The 22866-nt window shown below is 44.3% G+C and overlaps 1 protein-coding gene across 8 annotated transcripts in view; it reads right to left on the bottom strand.

Annotated features, from left to right (window-relative positions):
* ATXN1 (ataxin 1) overlaps positions 1-22442 on the bottom strand; it is a 415485-nt gene extending 393043 nt beyond the window's left edge. For 6 of the 8 annotated variants that reach the window (XM_073224631.1, XM_073224632.1, XM_036998464.2 and 3 more), the window contains exons 1-2: positions 22275-22442; positions 14533-14646 (exon numbers count right to left, since the gene is read on the bottom strand). The gene's annotated coding sequence lies outside the window, so the exon portion shown is untranslated. Of the gene's footprint in view, positions 1-14532; positions 14647-15347; positions 15398-21197; positions 21337-22274 lie in introns of those variants that run through there. The other 2 variants (XM_073224638.1, XM_073224639.1) reach the window with 2 other exon arrangements.
* Between the last annotated feature and the right edge of the window lie 424 nt (positions 22443-22866).

Genomic DNA, 22866 nt, shown 5'->3' with positions numbered 1-22866 from the left:
TAGGAAGGGACACCAAAATCAAGTTCTTGAAGACAAATCGACTTTCATCTTTGAGAAATAACAATGGAGTAAGACATGGAGAGGAAGAAACTAATAGTGTTACAAGGATTCATCTCCTGTGAGTGCTGGCAGTGTCAGTTGTGGCTAGGATCGGTGAATGGAATTCACCAAAGCTTTAAGCCTAGGAAATGGAGTCAGATGCACAGAGAGGGCAGTCAGGAAACTCATACCATGGAACTCAGAACCACATGCCAGAACTCCTGAGCAAGATAAAAATCCCTAAAGAGGAGCAGAAAGACAAGGGGTGGTCTAGCAATAGGGAAGGACAGTCAAGGTTAGAATGTGCAGGTTGCAACGCTTCCGTATTTTTAAGAGTTGTGTCTGTTTTTGAAAGCTGTTTCCAAAAATAAAGCAAGAAGCCCAAGTGGCAATCAGAATACACACAGAAAGGAAATAAAATGCAAGGCATCAACTTAAGAACGCTGCAAGAATAGGGCTAAAACCCAGCAGACCTGCTCCTAGAGAAGCTTTCTTTTGAGCAATACCTCCAAAATTTAAGACATCTGTGTTTACGTCTTTGATGTACCTGGAAAACGGCAGATTCTACTGAACTATAGGCCATAGAGAACCAAAATATTTCAGGAGTAACAGTTATTGCTAAAAAATACATTTGCACTAAATGCAGGACCAATGCCAGAAGGAGCTGGGAATGGAAAAAACAAAACAAGCTCCTAATTTCTCCTTGAGAAATGTAGAAATGGGGAATAAAAATAGAACATTCCTTGCAGTGGGGGGGGCAGGGGAGGGGGTTCCTAATTCTGAAGTTCAGCTTCTTAAATCTTAAACCACTAACACTGAATAACTTTTGGCTCAGTTGGCTGACATGGTATGACCCTTAGAAGGGCATATCCATAGTTGTGGACAATTATGAAATTTAAATAACTCAAAGCAATTCAGGGAGCCATCATGAGGAGAAGAAAAAGGGTGACCTGTCCCAGAAAGCCTAAAATATAGTCGGGTCCTACTATACAGATTCATAGTCCTCCTCCTCTATCATGCAAGAAAGGTAACATATATGTGTGGGTATGTGTGCTGACAAGAGACAAGAATTAAAAAAAAAAAAAGTTTCTTTTTTAAAAGCACATCTAAGATTGAATTATTTAGACTTGCAAACAGTTTCATAATGCCAACCTCATATTATGACTGTGGGCCACAGGCCATGGCTTAGAAATGTTTTTATTTCATTTAGACACGTTTCTATTTGCTGTAACAATAGCCACTGTGCTATTGTTGGGATTTGACCTGTCTTGGTCCATAAAACAATCCTATAAAATATGCAAACATGAATTCCATTTTCTTTAAGTCAAGGAAAGCAAAGCCATGGTTGTCAGAGCAAGAACCACTTTCTGTGGGGTTTGCTAGTTAAATGAAAGCGATTCAACTTGAATCAATTGCTATATCCGCTCTCCAATAAGCAGCAGATTTATATTTCAGAAGGTTTTTGACAGAGAACAAAATGTTACTGAAATATCTCTTCCATTCCTTTTGTCCTACATAACATTCCATGGGTTGAATTCCCAACAAGGGGCATATATTTGTCAGCTTCTGTTTGCACTTCTTCTATTCTAGTTTGTCTTTGTGACAAATTTTCAGTTTTGACCCTTTCTGGGCCAAAAACATTCATATACACCTTTTAGTTTTGTTACAACTGACAATGAAAAAAAAGTATATTTTTATTCTGTCCCATCACTAAGCACTTACAACATTTAAAAATCAGCCCTGCTATTGAAATCAATAGGAGAACGCTTTAAAAAATGTATTTGCTTATGTAAACGCTAAAAATCCAGAGCAAAACTTATTCCAGTCCAACAAGCCACACACTCCTACACACAACCAATCGCTTGAGTATTTTAAAGCTAGATCTGTGGAGAGAGAGACAGGCTGGAACTAGCATGAACAAGTCTGCAAGATGAATTTATCCTCCACTACCTCTACTCCAGGTCATCCCAGGACTAGGCCTGTGGGCCATTGCCAAGATGGAAAGAATGGCCGATGCCTGTTTTCTGGCACATCTATGTAAAGACTCACTAAGAGCTCAAGAAGGAGTTACTGCTTTGAAGGTGACAAGAGGTGTGGGGCTACAAGCTGACTGAGCAGAGCATTCAACACGGTCCTGGCCATTGAATGATTAAGGCTGAGCCAGCTCAAACCCCATGGGAAATAGATTTCGGACAATGGAAGAGCTAAAACACTGGTTCTCAGGGATGATGTCCAAGAGAGTCCAAGAGAAGGTCTCTGAAGCTGGGTGTCATCCTTTAGGATGGCCCAGAATAAAATGATGATGCATTATGCCTCCTGGTGAGTTCATATATACTTTGAACGGCAAAGACACCAAGTCCCGTGAACTCCCAACGAAGATCTTGGGGCCAGAAGAGATGTCCACCAGCACTCTCTGTGACCTGTTAGAGAGAAACATTCTTAGCTACTCCATCACCCAGCAAAACTCTCCCGCCAGGCTGTACTGCCGGGACTCCTAGGAAAAGGCTATGATGAGACTGAAGGGTGATACCTGAAAAGGAGACAGCTTTTCTCTCTTTTGCAGAATCACAGTGAGGATTCCACATATGCAACCTAGTGTCAGTGAAGTCTCAAAGTTAATCAGATTCTAAGTATTTCTGAAATCAACGTATGGTAGTCAGCCACCAAATTACTTCTGCAAAGAAAGAGAAGGCTTCATACCCATATTTATACATGCTTCCAGCATCAAGAAAAGGATGGTGATTTTTACCAAAAGATTAATGTCTAGATGTCATAGGACGTAGATGCTCATCATGGGAGCGACCGCAGGTCTTGCACTGGCTCTCTGCAGCCCAGGAGGCATCAGTCAAAGAGGCTGCATGAGCTTCCTCTACCCTCTTCCACAGCATCCAGCAGAAAGACAGTGGGGACCCACAGATATGAAATGATCTGCCTGTAACGCCTTCCCATCCACATGGGAAAGGACTTCTCAGAGAAGACAGCATCCAATTTCGAGCTTTTGTATACAAGATCAATTTGATTTCCTCATGGCTTTAACCTTGCTGACACTGCTGCATTAAAGGAAATAGAGCTCTGGAAGCTCAACTTTAAGGTGCAGTGGCAGAAAAAGGAAAAACACTCTCTACCTATCCATCAAGTTTAGGCCTAGGCACTACAAAAACAGCTAACATCTAAATCTATAATGAAATGCTTCAGGGGTTGCAAAATACTCAAGGTGCTGTCCTCTTGCATTTCTTCACCTTTCCAGCTCCATCTCAAAACGGCTCTTGTAGGGCCACTTCAATTAATATCTTTTCAGTCTACAAATTCAGAAGAAAAAGTGCATAATTCCTAGGCCATCCTGGGTATCCTGGGTGATGGACTATCACGGATATCCCAGGTTACAGGGAAAACAGCCCCCAGAGAGCCAGGGGTATAGACAGCAAATAAGTCAACCTCTTGGGTACGTTTCCTTCTCTAGATAATGAGGAGGATATTCTCTGCTCAAGGAGTCATTATGACTATCCAGTGAATCAGCTTATCCAAGGCACTGTGAATTTTGTGATATGCTTTTATCAGCTGAGGTGGCCCCATGACACAGTAGCCAGGCACAGGGTCTAAACGACTATGGTTTTGAAGGCTGTATTTACTAAATCAGAGACTCAGACTACAAAAATTCCCAAGAGACAAGAGGAACTTCAACTAGTCCTACAAGAGGAAACAGGAAAACATAGGACTTTCATGTGAATTCTCTGAAGACCCTGCACATTTGTTAAGTTAAAAAAAAAAAAGATACAAAAAAAATTTTTTTAAAGGAAACCATTTCTGAGACTTCAGGGCAAAGATAAAAAGTGCACCATTTGGAGACAGAAACTATGAGATTAGTCAGGTCACCAAATGTTCTCTGCACGGCAGAAGAGCAAACAGCTAGTGTTTGTTCACTTCCACAGATTCATAACCCTCCCTCCAGGACTTAAAGATGCTGTGAACTGGGACTTCCAGAGTTTTGTTTGGAGAAGGCTCATGTACTACACTGGTAAGGCCCATGTTTCAAAGTCACACTTAAGAATATTTTTCCTCATTTTAACATTGTTTCTTCCTGGCCCTGGCCAATTCTACTCCCCAGGACGATTGAAATGGATCTAAACTTGCTAGGAGTCATCGTCCTCCTTTTGTATCCGTTTACACAGATTGCTGAAATGGCACTGTCCCCTTTGGATGACACTGAGATAAAAAACAAAATCAACTGTTCCTTCTAAAGAGCAGAGAGAGGTACAAAGGGTTACAAAAGCTTCAATAGAACAGGAGAGCCAAAATAAAACACCAAAATTTGGGCTTTAGATGTTATCACTTCATTTCCTTCAAACTCAGTAGAAAGCAGGGTTTTATGGAAGAAGATTTTTCAATAAACAACCAGATCATCTTTTCTCTTGTCAATAAAATTATAGTTAAACTTGTCTCATGGGCCTATGAACACTTACAGATGAAAAAAAACCTGCTGATCTTGTGACAAATGTCAGATCAGGCACCAGAGGCAGCTGCCAAAGGGAAACATTCTTTTCCCAGCTCTTTACAGAAAGACTATCTCCCAAAAAGAGCCACATCTTGGATCAAATTTCTCAATGGTCTGGGTTGCAGTGATCAAGGTGGCTCCAGAAACGGAGCCTTGAAAAGGGAAGCACGGTCAAAACAAAACTCATCCAGGGTCCTTTGTGCCCCCGGCACCCCACCACACACACACACACACATGCACAGGAACTTGCCAGAAAAGAGCAAAGTAGAAAGAGCTGTGGGGACAAAAGATCCAGGCCTCAGTTGCTAATGTCAGCATCCCTTTTCCATACCTGTGAGACCTTCTGTCAAGATGCAGAGTCATTCAAATCAATGACCATAAACAGACACCCTCTACCTGGAAAACATAGCCTCACCTCTCACCAACAGGGCAACTTCTAGCTGAGCTCATACGGAGCAGAGAGGAGGGGGAAGGCCACCTGGGTCAGCCGACTCCAAGGGACACAGGCAGCACAGTCAGGATGCCCCTGTTTCCATCAGGCTCTTCTTCCTGGGTGGGCTTGTGCACAGGTGCTCTTTCAACTTGACCAACCTTGCTAAGGACTCCAGAAGTACTCTCTTACAGATAAAATGATCTCCTTGGGATAGTCACCTCACCGGAACTTTCACCCGAGCTGGAGAGGGGCTTGCAAGAGTACTTACGGAATACTCATCAAGGCCAGAGAACAGATGTTAAGGAGGTGAGCCTCAAATTCACTCCTTCATTCAACACGATAGTTGTGTTTCCAAGAATCCTCATGAAATCGAAATTCAATAGGAATTTTTTCAATACAAAGACAGTTGGAAAAAACCAAGGAATTTTTGCTTGCACTGAATTTGGTAATAGTAGTGTTCTGTGTGGTTATAAGTACAGTACTATAAAAGCTGAATCTCACTGAGCAAATCCCGTGTTCCATTCCACATAGCTTTTGTTGCAGACAATTCATCATTGGGCTTTTCTTTCTCCCTTCTTTCTCTGTAGTGCAGCCTTCTTCTGCATCTTCATTACCTTCATCAACCATTGTTGTGATACACAAAGCTACTCAGACACATGCCACAACTTTTCCCACCCCTGTGGTCCATGAGGCCTCATGCTGCTTCCAGACCACAGTTTTATAAGGCACGGTCTTCATTAACAGACAGAATCACATCTGATTTGTACCATAAAAATTCACATTGTAGGGGAAATGCTGCTACTTATTGGAGACCTACTAGATACCAAATGCCAAGAATGGAAAACAAAAGGCCCCTGCTGCCACTGAGCTAGCAAAGGGGATACAAGGTGTCTGAGAAGGAGAAGAAGTGAGGGCTCTGGAAGCCAGACAGGCAGCATAAAGCTCAGCCCCAGGGCTCCTTAAGGAAAGGACTATGAGCTGAGATTTTAAGAATGAGTCCAAGTTGGCCAGACAGGTAGGAGAGGGGGGTCCGACGGTGAGGAGGAGGAACAGCATGACTAAAAGCCGAAATACAAGAGAGCAAGGCCTTTCTAAGGAGGAAAAGCTACGTGACTGAACTGAAGTGAGTAAGGGGCAGTGGAAGAATGGTAGGGTGGCGGAAGGGATGAGCAAGGTCGTCCAAACCTGCCAAGCCAGCTTGAGGTTTCTGGACTTTATTCTGAGCACAGGGGAGGGGTAGAGGAAAACAGACATCTAATAGCAAGAAATGTTCATTTTGGCTTCAGAGGAGAAAACAGGTTGGTCCAGAACAAGAGTCCATTTAGGAGATCTACCACCCCCAACCACCCTAGCCCAGCTGAGCCAGTAGCTCAAGTTCAGACCTTGAGACCTGACTTCCCCCCAGCTCAGTACTAGGACACTGCTCCTGCCCTCCTGCCCAGAGGAGGAGCTGCAGCAGGAAGGGAGCAGGGCAGCAGTGTGCTTCTCTAGTCTAACCTGGGAAAAAACAAACCCCAGAAGTCCCACCCTCAGCAGGGCAGCCGGTAGGACTACAGGAGCGAAAAGTATGAAGAACGCAACCCAGGACCCTTGGATAACAGCTGGACTTTGCCAGCCCTGAAGTGCCTGATTGATCTCTCCAGGAGCAAGTGAGGGAGGCTACACAGCTTCCGGCACGGCTCCCATGCAGGGCTCCCTGGGGGATTCCCTGGTCAGTGGCAGAGAGTAGAGAACCCCAAAGGTGGGCAGGGGAGACCAAACAGCTAGGAAACTGGACCAGCCAGGGGAAAGGTCAGGGTGTGAAGAGGAGGTGGGAGGAAAAGAGGAAAGGGGCCCTGGGCAACAGAAAGCTCTAAGGTGTCAACAGGGAACAGTTCCCCAGGGCAGCAGTGGGCAGATGAGAATTAAAACTCTTCCCAGCAAAGCCCAGCCACTGCTGGGTGCAGAATGTAAGCTGCAGTACTCTCACTTCTTCCTTCCAGGTTGGCCCCAGGTACAATCACTGAGGGAGGAGAAACAGGTCATATGAAAACTAGAACTTTCACACAACAAAAAGTAACAGAACCAAAGTGAAAGAAAATTGGACTGGGGAAATTGTTGCAGTAAATACGACTTTAAAAAAGACCAACATCTAGAACACATAAAGCTCATACAGACTAGAAAATATCAAGGCTCACATTGACTAATTGTGTAAAAGAAAATTAATAAATAAACATATATGGAAATGTTCTAGAATTGAGAGGGGAAGGCACCTTTTCAACTAAACTGAATTAGCCAAAAAATACAACTGATCAGTTGATGCAAGCAAGATACAATGACATATCATTACTAACAATGCAAATTGGTAAAGGCCTTTCACAAAGTGATTCAGAGCAAGTCCCCTCTACTGTGGGTTAAATAAGCTTCCTGAAGTGACTGCATCTTCGGTAAATACTTAAGTGTACAAAGATAGTCACTGCAGCTTTATGACAGTCAATAATTAGAAACAACTCAAACATCCACTAATAACACAGAACTTAAGATACAACTTGATAAAATATTATGTAATCCTTGCACATGATAACTGTAAAGTCTAGGTTCCAAATGAGAATGTTTATGCAAAATGGAAAAAGCAAAATGGGAAAAAGGTATAAATTAAATTGTTAAGAACTAGAAGACAACCCACAATGTGAACATGATTTACAGACTGGGATGGTGGAATCAAAGAGAATTTTGGCTCTTAGTGATTTTCTTTTGTTGTAATGTACAGGCAACCACCCAATGTTTAAAATGTAAAATTTCTATCAGTCTTGTAGTAGCTAACACGCCCTTCTGTGGAGTGCATCACTCTGCTGAGACTGTCACACCCAGACCAGTGGAGAGCATCTAGGCCTTACCAAGTTTCAAAGGTCCACTTGGGATTCAAACCCTGCCCACAACAGCTCTGAGGGCCTCCTCCTCCTCCCCAAGTACCTCCAAAGACACAGCTCTTTGCTTAGCTTTTGTTTTACTTTTTCTCCAGCTCTTAAATACTATGCCTTCCCTTTACTTTCTTCCCTTCCTCCTTCCTTTCTTTCTTTTTATTATGTACTGGGATCCTATCATATGCAATATATATAACAAATGCTCATTTGCTCCTTCCAACAATTCTGGAAGACAGATGTTGTTAACATATCGTTAGTTTACAGGTAAGGAAATGGAGCATCACAGATTTAAGAAATGTGGCCTGGGTCACACAATTAAGCAGCCAGAGCCAGAATTAAGCCTTAGTCTCCATCTTCGAAGCCCTCCCTTTTAAGCACTTGCAGGTACTGCCTCTTCCCGGCCTCTCTGCCCACGAACAAACAAGATAAAACTGTCTTCCATGTCAGCCTCCCCTATTTGCTCTCGCTACCTAAAGAAACTATTCAAATGGCAATGAATCCAGAGACATCAGTAGGAACTGCTTATAAATTAACCAGGAAGACAATGGTAATGCTGCACACACAAAATGGAAAAGGTGATGCAGGGGAGAAAAGGAATTACCTTGAGACTCAAACTTGCACCTGGAGGTAAAACAAAATGACATCAACAAGGGTTTCTACTTGCAGATTAAAAGCAGAATATGATCCTGATATTGCTGCAGGAAGAGCAGAGCTTCTGCAGTCTCCTTTTACCTGAATTTCTCTCCAATTACCTGAAAGAGTCTCTCCAGGTATACAACACATCCAAATGGATGCTGTCTGGGGCCTGGTAGCAAGGACAGTGAAAAGGAGCAAAGAAAGTATTAAAGCCTGAAACTAACAGAGTTGGGTCATCAGTGATTCAAGGCCCCGCTGACGACTTCCTGTGTAAACAAGGACACAATAATAGCTGAAATGTAAATTCTACTTAAATACAAAAAAGTCAAACAGCAGCAAATGATGTTTGACAGAGCAAAGGTCTTGGGGGGCCAAGATCATTCATGCAACTGTGCAGTATTAGAGACAGAAGGGACCTGGGTGATCATTTCCTTTCAACCACCTTGCGTATTGTAGATGGAGAAACCAAGGCCCAGTGAGGCACAGTGAGCAGTACTATGGGGCAGGAAATGAATCCGGTCTCCAAACTCCCAGTCCGACTGCATTCAACACACCACATTCCCTCTGCAGCGTACTGGAAAGCTGGTCCATTTTCAATCACATTTTTTAAAGAGTATTATACATTCTATAAATATTAAATTCCTTTTTAATAATTTTTAAATGCACATGGGCACATTTAAAGAAGCCTGGTTTTAATTTCTTTTGGAAAATTACACACGGCTCAGTGTTTAACCTAGTATTGAGCGAAATATTACCAGCCCATATAACGGTTTCAGTGTTCCTTCAGTAAAGCTAAACAGAATTCGAAAAACATATCCCCCAGGCCTACAGTGGAGTTTCTGGAGCACACAGTAAACTCAATGCTCTGCTCAACAAGTCCATCACTGTTAAGTAACTCATCAGAAAATAAAGAGGGAATTACCAAAGGGGAATTGCCAAGCAATTAGTTCTCTGAAGCAGATGACATACAACTGTTGTAGGGAGGAGCTTCCCGCTTAGTCATATGTCAGAGTCAGAGCCTCCTAATCTGTAAATAAAAATGCATCGCATATGATTACAGCTGGGATGTGGGCTGGGGCTGCCAGGCAAGCACACAGATAGTAGTAAATCCCAAGTCCCCTTCTGTTCCATGTGTCTATAAAGTGAAAGACGTTGCCTCCAAAGACATTTTTTTATAATCCTTGGTGATTTTTACTCAGCACAAGGAAGACAAACCGGCCTCCCCTAACGGAAGGCAAAAGTGACCTTGCTTCTCTACCCTTGTGGCACCAGACCGTTCAGTTCATCCAGTGGTTCAGTGAAAGCGAGGAGACGAGCACCTGGGAGGGGCGGCTACAGGGGGCTTCAGCTCCGGGGTCCGCCCTGACTGAGGTGTGTCCTCCTTTCACCCCACGTTTTGTTCCTAGAGCTCGCATTCTGCACCACCCCACCACCTATCACACTGGAGAGATAAACAGTTGCTATCTGCCGATCCTGCAAGCTGAGCAATGACCCAGGGGAGCTCTCTGAAGAGTCAAAAGTTCATCGTCTTGCTGGGACTTGATGCCCAACACTTAGAGCCCAGCTGAAGCCAATCTGCTGGAACACAGATAAACATATTGCACCATCAGCATTTTCTTCAATTAATAATTATTGAAAGTGTGTAGGAATCTCAGGGAGGTATGAGGAGAGCAAAGGAAAGGGTGAAAACACCACAGGGACAGCCTGGATGTGACTACTGAGCAGACACACAAGTACCAAAGGAAAGGCCCATCGCCCAGGAACCTGTGCCTGCTCCGGACCTGCGACAGCACCTCTGAGGATGAGGCTCGGGGCTTCAGACACCATGCATGGCAGCAGCTAAGAGGACAGGCCGGGATCCAAGCACCACTTTACCAGTTAATACCTGCAACCCTGGGCAAATTAGTAATAACTCCCTGTGCCTCAGTTTCCTCACCAGTGAAATGAAGATAATGATAGGCCTAGTAAAGGACTGCAGTGAGGAGTAAGTGAGTTAATGCACAGTAAGTGTGAACAACTGAACATCCCCACATTTCCTTTAGGGCCCAGCTGGTATAATGCCTCTCACACATTAGATGCTCATTCAGTGTTTGCAGACAGAATGACCTGCCCCTCGAGCTGTTTTTCCATCCCTCTTCCTCCTGTCCTAACCATCTTTTATGAAAGGTAGGTAAGTCTCTGTCTGCCTCATTCTGAGCCATTTTGGGAAATACAGACAACCATCTAAATAACTCAGGTCAAAAAATAAAAAAAACTTAAATAATCCCCGAATTTTCTCTAATTATATTAAAACTGTCTACCCACTAACAGCGATGTAACCAGGCCACTCCCATCCTTCTCCTTCATTTTGGGCCACGTAATCTTAGGATCTTTCACTCCAGACTCAAGGTTCACCAATTCTATTATTTCTTTATTTTCTATAAAGCATAAGTGGGAAGCCAAATTGTCCAGAGAACTGTGCCTAGCGTGTGTGTGTGTGTGTGTGTTTATGTATATATAGTAATATATATATCACATTTAAGAGCTACATCAAGCCTCTTGAAGAGCCTCTAAAGTTACAAAACATACCCACATTAATGTGATTTATCAAAGTACAGTAAATGAATTGCCACAAATGAACAACTGCTCCAGAGTCAAGTAAATGGTACAATGTGATTTACACAATCACATGAGATGAATAAATCAACCATGGAAAAGATCAAAGGAAAAACTGGAATTGTTAACACATACAGGGCTTTACTGAAAATCTTCTTAATATAACTGTTTAGAGGAAAATAGAGGGATCATTTGTTTAAATGAAAAGAGATATTGCATGTGCTGAATTTCAAAAGCGGCATTCATTTTCATACACACACATATTAGATTTAGCTAAAATTAACTCAAGTTCCTATTTTTTTTAAAGGTCTTAAAGGAATACAGGTTTCAACAAGACTTCATTGAGCTGCTGTAATGCACTGAGTTTCCAAGGTGCCTGAGCTTCTAGGGAAGACCCCCCCACTATCCACCCACTTCCCCACTCACCCTCCCTGCACTGCATGTCACAAAGAGGCTGTGCCACACCACCTGCCCAGCTCCCTTCTGCGCAACCCCCTCACCTTCTCTCTGCGTGTTCGACACCAGCTCATGTCTTCCTGAAACACAGTCATCCCCTCCTGTCTAACTTTCTGCCAGATGCAAGAACACAAAGCCAATTGGAAGGATCACTTTTATGCCAAGGGCTCCTCCAAATTTATCTCCAGACCTGACCTTTCAGCAGTTTCGTTCCCGCCAGACTCCAGCACCTCAGAGGTCCGGCAGCCCCTGTGCTTCAGCCTGAATGGCTTCATCAGTCACCAACCAGGCACTCGCACCACTTACCAACCCTCCCCAGCTCTAGCTGTCTCCTCCCGCAAAAATGCTGACCAGCTTCAGAGCTGAGCTCAAATGATCCCTCCTCCTCTAACTTCCCTCGTCATCCCCCTCAGCATCGTTCCCCTGAATTCCTTACCCCAGTAAGTACAACCCACCTGTTCTGCTGTGGATTGGTAATTTCATAGTATTTCCTATGTCCCCTACCTGACCACGAAGAATATAACCTCCTTCTGGGAGCTCTTATTTTCCATTCCCATGTAGTCATTTTAAAAAATACACAGTGAATAAATGAATGAATTCTTCACATAGACAGTGCCTGTGAACAGGGTAGGTCATACTTTGCTATATCATATTCACAAAATAACCAGCACCAGAAATAAATAGGTTTTAATTTTTTACTGCAAGGACTGTAATGAGGCCATAATGTAAGCAAAATGTTTAGATAATGTTTGTGTCATTTACATGCAATCAACAGAAAATGTCAGCTGCTCAAAACTCAGGGTGACTGAACTTTGCCAATTAAACAACCTGAGTGTTCAATAAGACACTTAGATATGCTTAATATGCTTTAAACACCTCAGTTTCTTCTCAATGCACTGCACATATGACCAAGAAATACAATGCCTGTATTTTTTACGTCTGTTTTTACACAGTAAAATTCTCTTTTGAACACCACAGGGTAGAAAATTTGCATATGCATTAAACATACGAGCAATTAAACTACTTCCCTAAAAACTTAGATGGGAGGATTTTCTGCCTGGCATATAACTGTTAAAACAGGCAACACCCGTAAGAGAGAGTGCGGGAATAAGGCATTGCCTCACTTTCCAGACCTCTGCACGTAACTCCAGCTTATTCTATTTCCTTTTAAAGAACAGCTCCCTAACCCACAGCCAATAAAATATAAAATACCCAGTTCTACATTTCGCAAGGATATAATGTTTGTGATCACTTCCTCCCTCCTCCACATAGGACTCATAGGACTACCCTTTCCAAGCCTTGTACTTCAGCCACTACAGGCTTGGTTTGTTTTTACTCCGACCACAAACAACCTCATTTATGCGTGCAACTTATCAGTTCATCTTACAACATAAAAAACCCACACATATGCATCCTACCACAGCAAGAAAGCTGGACTAGCACAAAATTCAGAAAAATAAATAAAAGGCTCATTTGCTCTGCAGAGCTGCAGATCTGCCGCGTTGGTCCAAAGACCAAGGTATGTTTACTTGTTCCTGGACATGTGTGGCCCAGGAGCAGCCATCGCAAGGCAAGAACATTACAGTCACCCTGTCAAGAAACAAGTCACCTGACCACAACAATAGCTTATGCTCATGGATCACAAACCACACACGCCAGGCACTATTCTACCCAGTACGCATATGTGATTTCGTTCCATCCTCACAGCAGCCCAAGAAGAAAGTTCTAGTACTGTCTCCATCGTATGCACAAAGAAACTGGGGCACAGGAAGGTTATAGGTGGCCCAAAGACAGAGTGGTATGGTAGCTCTAGAGGTTAAATCCAGACAAGCTGGACTCAGAGCCCTGCGTTCTTGTCTCAGATACCAGGGACTTTATATTTCACTTCATAAAAACAGGATCTCAGGTGTGGAGAGGGTGCACTGTACTTAGAGAAATCCGTTGAATCATTTTTAAAGTGAACATTCTAGTAAAGCAAATATCCGCCTCTTAACGACCAGTTGAAAGCCCAGATTTTTGTGCACATGGTTTCCCAAGCATAGATGGTGCGTCTCACCAAGTAAGGGACAGAGCACAGCTCAGGAAGAACTGCCTGACAGAGCAGCCAATCCAAACCTGTGGAGTGTCTCAGATTCTAAGAGACCATTAAGGTTCACTTTGATTCAGTAGGTGGAGCTCTAAATTCTCTCTTTTTTTTTTTCAAGCTCTCCAGATGATTCTTTTGTCCAGTCAGGGAATGTCTGAATTAACCAGTCTATTTCCACAGTTTTTAGCAAGACTGATCCCAAGGTAACAGAAAGAGGGGGTCAATTTCACAATCTCCTTAGGTTGAATATGCCTGTGTTTTAAATCCCACACTGCCCCAACTTCTCTCTAACTTCCATGTCCCCTGATTTCTTCAGGCAGTATTCTGTTGATCTCTCTTCAATAGAGAACCATGAGTCATCAACCCAGCATGAACCCTGTGTCTGCATGACTCTCCAGGCCAGAAAAACTTACTGTGCGGGAGGAAATCAGGAAGTTGTAAAATCCAAACAGACACAAAGAAATTCAAGATTCAACAAATACTTGTCGCCACTGAACAAACAGGGTTCCTGCTCCCTACACATCTCACTCCACAATGAAAACCTACAACATTGAGACTGTGACTTATGATAAGTGATTGGTAGCAAAACATTCTCATCATATTAAGTGAAGGTGACTGATCAGGTTCAAGCCCAACAAGCAATAAGCAGTCGTCACAAAGTCAAATATAGGCTTCTTCATTCATCAAGTATATTAAACCACCAAGGGAAGATACTTGAATCCAAGTCTTAAAGAACACTCTCGGCAAGTCCTCAATTTCCCATGTAATGTAGCTTGCAAAGACAATTATATTAAATAGTCCACAAAGTCTTAAAGCATGACTAGAAGGCAAAATTTCCCCAGGTTAGACTTTATCCTCAGATGGAAATTAGAGAGCATCCTAAAACTCTCACCTGATACATGACGCACTTCCCTGCAGTGGCAGCGGAGGAAGAGACAGGTGTACACGGATGACAAAACAAAACTGCAGCTTGAATGGACCACCGGTGGTTTGCTGCACGATGTTCCTGCAGTGGTCCAGGGGGTGCAGAAGAGGAAATCCAAAATGAAAAACAGAACAATGTGCTTTAAAAAACAATTCCACCTTAAAGTGCCTATGCACTGAAACCTAAAATTTAAGAACATCAAATTTTGCTCTTGGTTTTATGCAAATTACCCAGATACTAGCCAGTTCAAAACGCAGGTCTGGTTTTATTCAACAGGGCTTGGAGGGAGGCCAACACACAAAAAACGTCATCCCTTTCATCAAATTAAGAGCTTGGTCTCCCCATTTGAGCCAACTACTGTCATTCTTTTCTTTAATGATTCCAACCAATCATCTGATAAGCCCATGCTGGTAATCATGGGAATATATCAGGTGAAGATGGGCATGAACTGAATAGCAATTGAGCCAGTGTCTAATTTTAACATGGCCTATATTACTATCAACATGCAACCTGAGAGACAATCATGAAAGAATACTTATTAGCATACCAGTCTAATGGGATAGAAAACGTATCAAATGCAGAAAAAAATGTTTAAAGTCTGCATATGTTCACTAGACTTTCTGCTACACTTTAAATTATTTAATTATTCAATGTACATCTATTTCATTTCTATTTTGCCACAATGCCCTTCACATGGTCAACTACAAATTATCCATTATCAATGAATGAGTGGAAATGTGAATGGATGAATGAAAGAAAGAATGAATAAATCTTCCATATACCTTTCCATCGGGGAACTGGGTGCTTGTAGTAGTTTTTGTGAGGTAAAGACCTATGCATAGAAATGGAAGAAGTTGAGGACTTGTTCTTCTAACATAGTTTTCAGTCCTATATTCAAGTAATATTTTTAAATACTGGGAATTCCCAATTGTCCACATTAAGAAGAAAGAATCAGTAGCTCAGTTGTTATAAAATAACCCCCAAACTAATCATTGCTAGACTGATTTTCAGTCTTTGATTGCTGGAGCTGACCTATTGTCTAGGCTAATTTTAAATTTACTTTGGATTTCCTAAGCCCACGCCAGGTAACAGTAGGAAGGAGAAGGCCCAGGATTATATTGAGTGACAGAAAGAAACTATTCTGGAGCTAGGAACATGATCTCCAGCGTGAATAATCTGTAAACAGGTAAGCGAGCCAATTATCCTTGGGTAGATGGCAACACACCTCAGTAGTGACGATTATTTTCATCCATAGACTTCACTATTTTTAAGAGCCCAGCCCAGCTGGAAAGGAAAATAATTTCAATTGCTTTCCAACGCTTTTCAAAGTAACAAATACTAGCCAAAGCAGTCTGACTTCTAACGAATCCATTCACCAAGTACTGATTTAAGCATCTACTGCATGCCTAGGACAGGAAAAGAAGTTTTCTAGCCCTTGGTTTCCCCACATGCAAGCTGTGCATACATAAGCTATCCCAGACTACAACATCTCGCAGTCCTTCAAAGACACTCTCTCTCCACAAAAAGCATGCTGAATTGCGAATGTAGTGACCAAGTTAAACAGAAGCTCATAAAATTCTATTATTATGCAGTACTTGTTTTAAGGGGGGGTGTTTGGATTTTATCCAGTAACTTCTCATATGAAGCATCAAAACACTTGATAATTTTTGAACAACGTGCAGGTACTATGGATTTGCAGATGGGACTTGCTCTTGGAGCTAACAGTTGAGAGAATACTTGCTTGTATATTGATGTGTGTGCACACAATCCTATTTACATATCACCTGGTAGATAAGCTTTTACAGAGTCCAAATTACAGTCTCCTCCTGTTCTGTTGAAGTGCAGAGAACAGTCAAACATGATGCAAATGCTGTAAAATATTAATTTACCCTCACATCTGTGTGCCTACTTATTTCAAAAGGATTTGTGTTGCTACACCAGTTTAGAATAATTGAAAGAGTGAACTTGCTATATGCCATTAGCAGGAAGAAAGACAAGGATAAAAGCAAGGCAGAGGGGATTCATTGACAAAACATATGCACAATACACAAGAAATAACCTATGGAATGTTTTGTACAACATATACACTAAAGATGAAATATCTAATATTTAAAAAGCACAACAGAGCAATGTAACACAATACTGTTAATAATGGAAAATTACTAAGGAAGATGGCTTGAATAATACTGATGCAGTGGTCAGTGAAGAGGAGATAATACAGAAATAATGTAAGTACAAGAGATCATATAAATACTTTGCAGAGAAGTAGGCCAAAGCTAAGGATGCAACAAAAGAAAATCTGCCAAAACATAGGGACAGAAAAATACAGTTCCTTTGAATGTCAGAAGCATATATGCTTACGGGTTAGCAGCTATGACAATTATCACTAAAACCTTCTGCTAAATAACTCCCTCAAAATGTGTCACATTTAAGAGCAGGAAAGTGGAAAAAAGAATTCCTCTGAGCCTGAACCAAAACACCATAATCAGGGGAACCTCTGCCCCCTTAAGTCTTAAATTCTGATTACATTACAGTCAATTTTCTGAAAAGTGATTTTCAGGTAGGACAGAATTTTTGCTTATGTAACAGTAATTATCATTGCATTTTCATTACTCCTCAAATGGGATGCATTAAAAATTACAGGAAAATCAATGAAACATTTCTGCTAACATCAAGTATGTCAAAGAAATATAATGCTGGCTACCTTTTTGCCTGTAATAGTTCTCAACATATTTTAGTGCATCTAGGATGCACTTAGTCTGAAAAGTTCAGATTTGTAAGGATTATAAAATATATTACTACACTGGTAAAGACAAAACACATAAATTAGGAAATAAGAAAAGGATTTTTTAAATTGTTCCCACAAATAAAGATTACTTACCTAATTCTTTTTATTACTTCTGTAAGTTTAAGCATTTATTTATATTTTTAAATCCCTGATCCAATCACAACTCTTTCAGCCAACATTTAAAAATATTCTCCAAAACTATCACTTGGTATACTCATTATTGTATCATCTCCGAAAGTAATTTTGAATGAGTATCTTCTTAAACTGAATTAAGTGAAACTGAAATTTGAACAGCATAACTGATGACTATAAAATTCATTCTTTAAAAAAAAAGGCAGTCCTGTATATAATGCTGTGGAACAGAAATTATTATCTCTATTGAGGTCTCTACAATTCATTATTTTTGATGCTTTTAACAAAATAAGGGGGGCTACTTCTGATAACTTCAGAAGTATGTATGACCAAAACTAAATCTGTTCTGGGAAGCAGTTAAGAACTTCAATCTCTCACAGAAGCCAGTCCTTCAAATTACTGAATTACTCTGAAAATATAAAGCCATGGAAATCAAGTTATCTCCCCACTAAAAATGATATTCTGTCTTGGTGCACTATGTGACTTCACACATGCAAGAACTCAGCTTTTCAGAAACTATAGCATGTATTACTTTCAGACAACTATCATTCAAAGAATGAGCATTCACTCCTACCTACATTTATGAAATTTCAAGTTTTAGTAAAATAGGTCTATTGACTAACTTCTAATAAACAAAATGAGCTGGTGTTAGAATGTGTTAGTCATCAGAAAGTGTCATGCACGCTTAAGTGGAAAAGTAAAATCCACATTTCAGAATGGAGAAAAAACAAAGGTACATTATATAGAAGGAATGTGAGTCCTTAAGTTCTGTAATGACAACAAAAATAGGAATCATAGAAATGTGTTTACTAATATTTTAATAATCTCTTAAGGCCAGCCTTTTCCAGGACTTCGAGACAACGGAGTAAGGTATGTTGGTAAGTAAAGCCCTCTCAGGAATAAAGAGTTCTTCTTGAAACTTTCTGTAAAAGTCTGAATTCAGAGGCCCTGGAGCCTGGTTACAGAATTTCTGATAAAGCATCACTTCTGTTTACCAAACCCTCTTAGAATGAAATTCAGAGAGGCAAATATTGACATGCACAGTTCCCAATCAAGTACATTTTTCACACTTATTTTAGCATGAATTTATGTGTGCCATCAAAAATACGTGTTCATGTTTTACTGCAAGTAAAGTTTTCTGTATGTTGCAAAATAAAATCCAGGGCCTCAAAGGTGTTATGAAAAACATAAAACCTCTGTGACTTATTTTATATTCCTGTTTCTCATTATTTACCTCCTAGAGAAAAACAGCTCATTTTAACTACAGCCAACACTTGATCCGAGCAGGCCACAATCAAGTTACCAATGTATGGCATGAGCTCACTAAATGGGAGAGCCTTTGGAACCCCATGGGAAGAGCATAGAGTACTCAGTCCATCCTAGCCCCAGGGACAAAAGGACTTACCAATTTAGCTTTGGGGCTGTAAACCTGTACACTGATTGGCAGGGTCACTACTAAATCCAGACATTATTCTCAACTATGTTTCCCTTCATCTGTCAGGATCATTGAAATAATCCTGAGCAACACAGAGCTTCAGCAACCAAAGCTACTTTTCTTGCCTTTCTCTTTTGCAACAAAATTATTTTTCTTTGCTTGGCCAACTTAAGGACTAATGCTGTTCTCTAAATTATTAAATGCTCAGTAAATTAGATCAAAACAGAGTACAAGTTGTTCACTGTGCAAAAGCCCCACACATTATCAGCCTACCAGCTGTAGGCCTCCATCATCTCTCATCTGAGAGACAAGCCTTTAGCTGACTACCACCAACCCAACCACCAAGGCCAAGAGATCCAAGTGAAACATGAATAATACACTCCAAAGGGCTGCCCGCAGTTGGTACCATTTCTTGTTAGTATGAAAGCTGTAAGGTTCCGAAATGTGACCAGAGGGATATCCTCCCCTAATAAATTACTTCCGCTGAGGAAACCCTTTAGAGAACTAGACATGACTACTGGCAACTTCGGTTCTAAAGGATGGATGGATGCTTTCACACTCGAAAGGGTTAAATGTCTACAAGGCCAAAGGCACCCGATGGCAAAAGAAATGTGGCTTTAGTGAGCTCTCAAAGGTTTCCAAGGAGCACCAAATACTTGTTGATCTGTTCACCAAAAACGTCAGCAGGATCGCAGGCCCCTTTCACTGTCCGGTGCGATGCATTTACAAACTGCACCCACTAAGAACAGCTTGTTGGTCTCCTTTATAAATGCTGAGTGGCTAGAAGCCTCATTCAGTATCTCCTGTCCAAATCTGAAAGAGACAACTGAAACAGTGAAGTCTCTCGTCTGGCAAGGGCACCACACATACGCTATGCAGGAAATGCTTGGAGTAGTCCAGGCACAAGACAAACCCACCTGAATGGACAAGGAACACTGTCTGTTGCCATGGCAGCCTGATCTAATTACATGAGTGATCAGGGCTGGAGTAAGTGCACCGAAAACCTACACCACTGACACGTATCTACATGATGAGAAACACAGGCAGGCAGGAGGTTCAGGGGAGCCCTTCAACCTCTGCTTTCTGTAGAAAGCGGCACGCAAGCCCATTCGTCTGTGGAGCTGCTAAAATATTGACTGATGCATGCACAGTTAGAGGGCAATCAGAGGAGATTAATGTCACAGCATTAGCGGTTATGGTGCAATCCCTTTCCAAGGGTTCATGTGCAGGATTTTCTGGTCCTTCTCTCTGGTGATAATCCTCAGGCATATGCTTCACTCCAATAAAAGCTCAAGTATCAAACTACCTTCAGTCACCAGACTACACAGGGGGGCTTAACAGGGGCTTCCAGAAATTGCGGGGCTCCTTAAAAAAATGCAGGTAGAAATGGCTTAAGCTAACACTGTTGAAAACCAGCTATGCCTAAAAATAACCAATACCCACTGCTGTATGCGACAGGTAAGGATGTTTAAAAATTGAGAACAGCCTGCATTACAAAACACAAATGTCACTGAGCTGTGACTACTAGATTGCCAAAGGTGAACTTATTTGCATACGCACATTCCCGTGCATGCAGGCGGAGTGTGCTGGGAGCCTGCCACTCGAAGGCATTAGTTTTTATTTTGTGGATGTAATAGGGTCTTCTAATTTTGCTAATTGTATCCTGTGGATCTCACAGAGAAGCTAAGAATCTCTTCGGGGACAGAACCAGTTTGGAAGAGTCCCTACCGCACAGCATACGGTAAACAAAAATAGCTTGCCGTTCTCGTTAGCCACATCGCGCATTATATAACCAGCTTTCTGCTGCTTTTTTTTTTTCTTTGCCCTTACTACTCTTCAGCAATTTCCCAATCTTCCGAAGTATTTATATTACCCTCTTATCTGCGGGATTATATACTAAGAAAGCAAAATAAAACAGAGCAGCCACGGGATTGACCCGAACCCCACAGTCCTTAGAAGACGGAATTTTTTGCTCTGGCAGGATCTCCAGCACCACCCTACTTCCACCCCCCAGGAAGGTTCTTGCTCAATCTCCCTAGAAAACCTGAATTGTTTCACCGCTTCCAGGCAGCCCCCTACGTGGTCGGAAATAAAATGAAAGCGCCACCCGCGCAGTTCGACAAGGCGGCCTGAGGGAGGGGGCGCCGAGGGGTCGGGGCGCTGCGGACTCAGCCCAGCGGCCACAGGGGGGCCGCCCCCTCCCCGCGCGCACACGTATTCACACACACGCACGCACTCGCTCACTCACACTCACGCCGCGCGCCGCCGCCGCCTCACCTCTTGCTCCGCCCGGCCGGCCCCTTCCCTGCCCCCCTGCGGGGCTGGCCTGCGCGCAGCGCTGGGACCACGTAGGAGAAGGCGACGGAGGCGGCGGAGTCTCCGGCCCGGCCCGGAGCAGGCAGGCGGTGGGGCTCCAGGGCGCAGCCCCGTCTCCTCAGCGCTGCCGCTGCCGCCGCCGCCTTCCCCTCCTCCCGGCTCCATCCGCCCTCGGCCGCCGCGCGGCCCTTCGCTCCCGGCGCAGGCAGGGCAGCGCCGGCCGCCGCTCCTCCGCTCCTGGCGGGGACGCCGGCCCGGGGCGCTCGCGGGCTCCTGGCCACGGGCGGCGGCGGGTGAACAAGATCAGGAAGCGGTCGGACCAACAGGGCGGCGGCGGCGGCACCAGGGCCGCGGCCGCCCCTTCAGCCGCACGCCCGCGCCCACCGCCAGGCGCCCGGCCGCGCTGTGCGCAAAGTCCCGACCCGGGCCGCCGCCGCGCCCCCGCCGAGGCCGGCCTCCGCGGGGAGACCACCGCCCCAGCGCCGACCCCAGCGCCGAGGCCAGACTGCCTCCTCGAGGAAGCCCAGCCCTCCGCCAGACCCTCGCGCTCCCGCCGCCCCTCCGGAGAGAGGGATGAGGAGGGGGCGGCGGGAGGAGGGGACAGCGCGACCCCGGCCGCCGCCGCCTCCCCCTGCGCCGCCCCGAGGGAGGCGGACACGGCCCTCCACGCTTGCTCTCCCCGCCCGCGCCCCCAGCCCGGGCGCGCCCCCTCGCCCGGCGGGCGCCCGCGCCCCCGGCAGCCCTCCTGCCGGCCGTCCCTGCGCCCAGATGCGGGTGTCGGCCCGGGAGGCTGGCGCCGGATTAGGCTGTATGTACACACACACACCACACACACACACACACACACACACACGACGCGTCGATTTCCTTCGCTCCTCTTCCAGCTGTTTTCCGTGCCGCCGACTGGGGTTTGGGGTTTGTTTGCTGGTTAATGCTTTTGCCCCTCTCTGGAGCGGGGATCGGAGGGGTCACCTAAATAAGGGGTAAGGGGTGGGGGGAGGGGGGAAGAATCAGAGGAGAAAAAAAATAGCCACTTACTGTAAAGTGTAAATGGATCTGGGGTTGCGTGGGGAGGGAGGGCAGAGGGAGAGAAGCGGAGTCTCGCGGCTGCTGGGGCTCTGGCTGCGGCTCCACGGGGTCGCTCGGCTCCCCCTGCAGTGAGGCAGGTCCTGCACGGCTCCGCCACCGTAGTAGAAATGATGTCTGCGGTACACTCCGCTCGCTCCGCCGCCTCCCCTGCCCCCGCCCCTCCCGGCCTCCTCCCTCCGCCGCCGGCCCCCCCACCCCCGCGCGCTCTCTCGCGCCCGCCCGCCCGCTCGCTCCAGTATGTAAATGTGTAATAGAGGCCAAATATGGAGCAGTTGGCTGCCGCCGCCGCTGCTCTGGATCCAACCGGGGCGGGGGTGCGGGGCCCCCTCGGGCGGGCGGCTGGCCGAGCCGCTCGGAGCCCCGTGAGCACCGGCGCCTCTACCCCTTCGGTGCGCGCGGCCAGGGCTCGGCGGCCCCGGGAAGGCGGGCGCGTTTCCCGAGACGGGATCGGGATCGGGTGGCGGGTAGCGGGAGGGGAGACGCGGACCGGAGGGGACAGTTCTTCCAGGTTTGGGAAAGGGGCGGGGAGCTGCGGCGATGA

The sequence above is a fragment of the Manis javanica genome, chromosome 16 (assembly GCF_040802235.1).
Source record: "Manis javanica isolate MJ-LG chromosome 16, MJ_LKY, whole genome shotgun sequence".
Lineage (NCBI taxonomy): Eukaryota > Metazoa > Chordata > Mammalia > Pholidota > Manidae > Manis > Manis javanica.
This window is presented reverse-complemented; position numbering and strand designations above follow the sequence as displayed.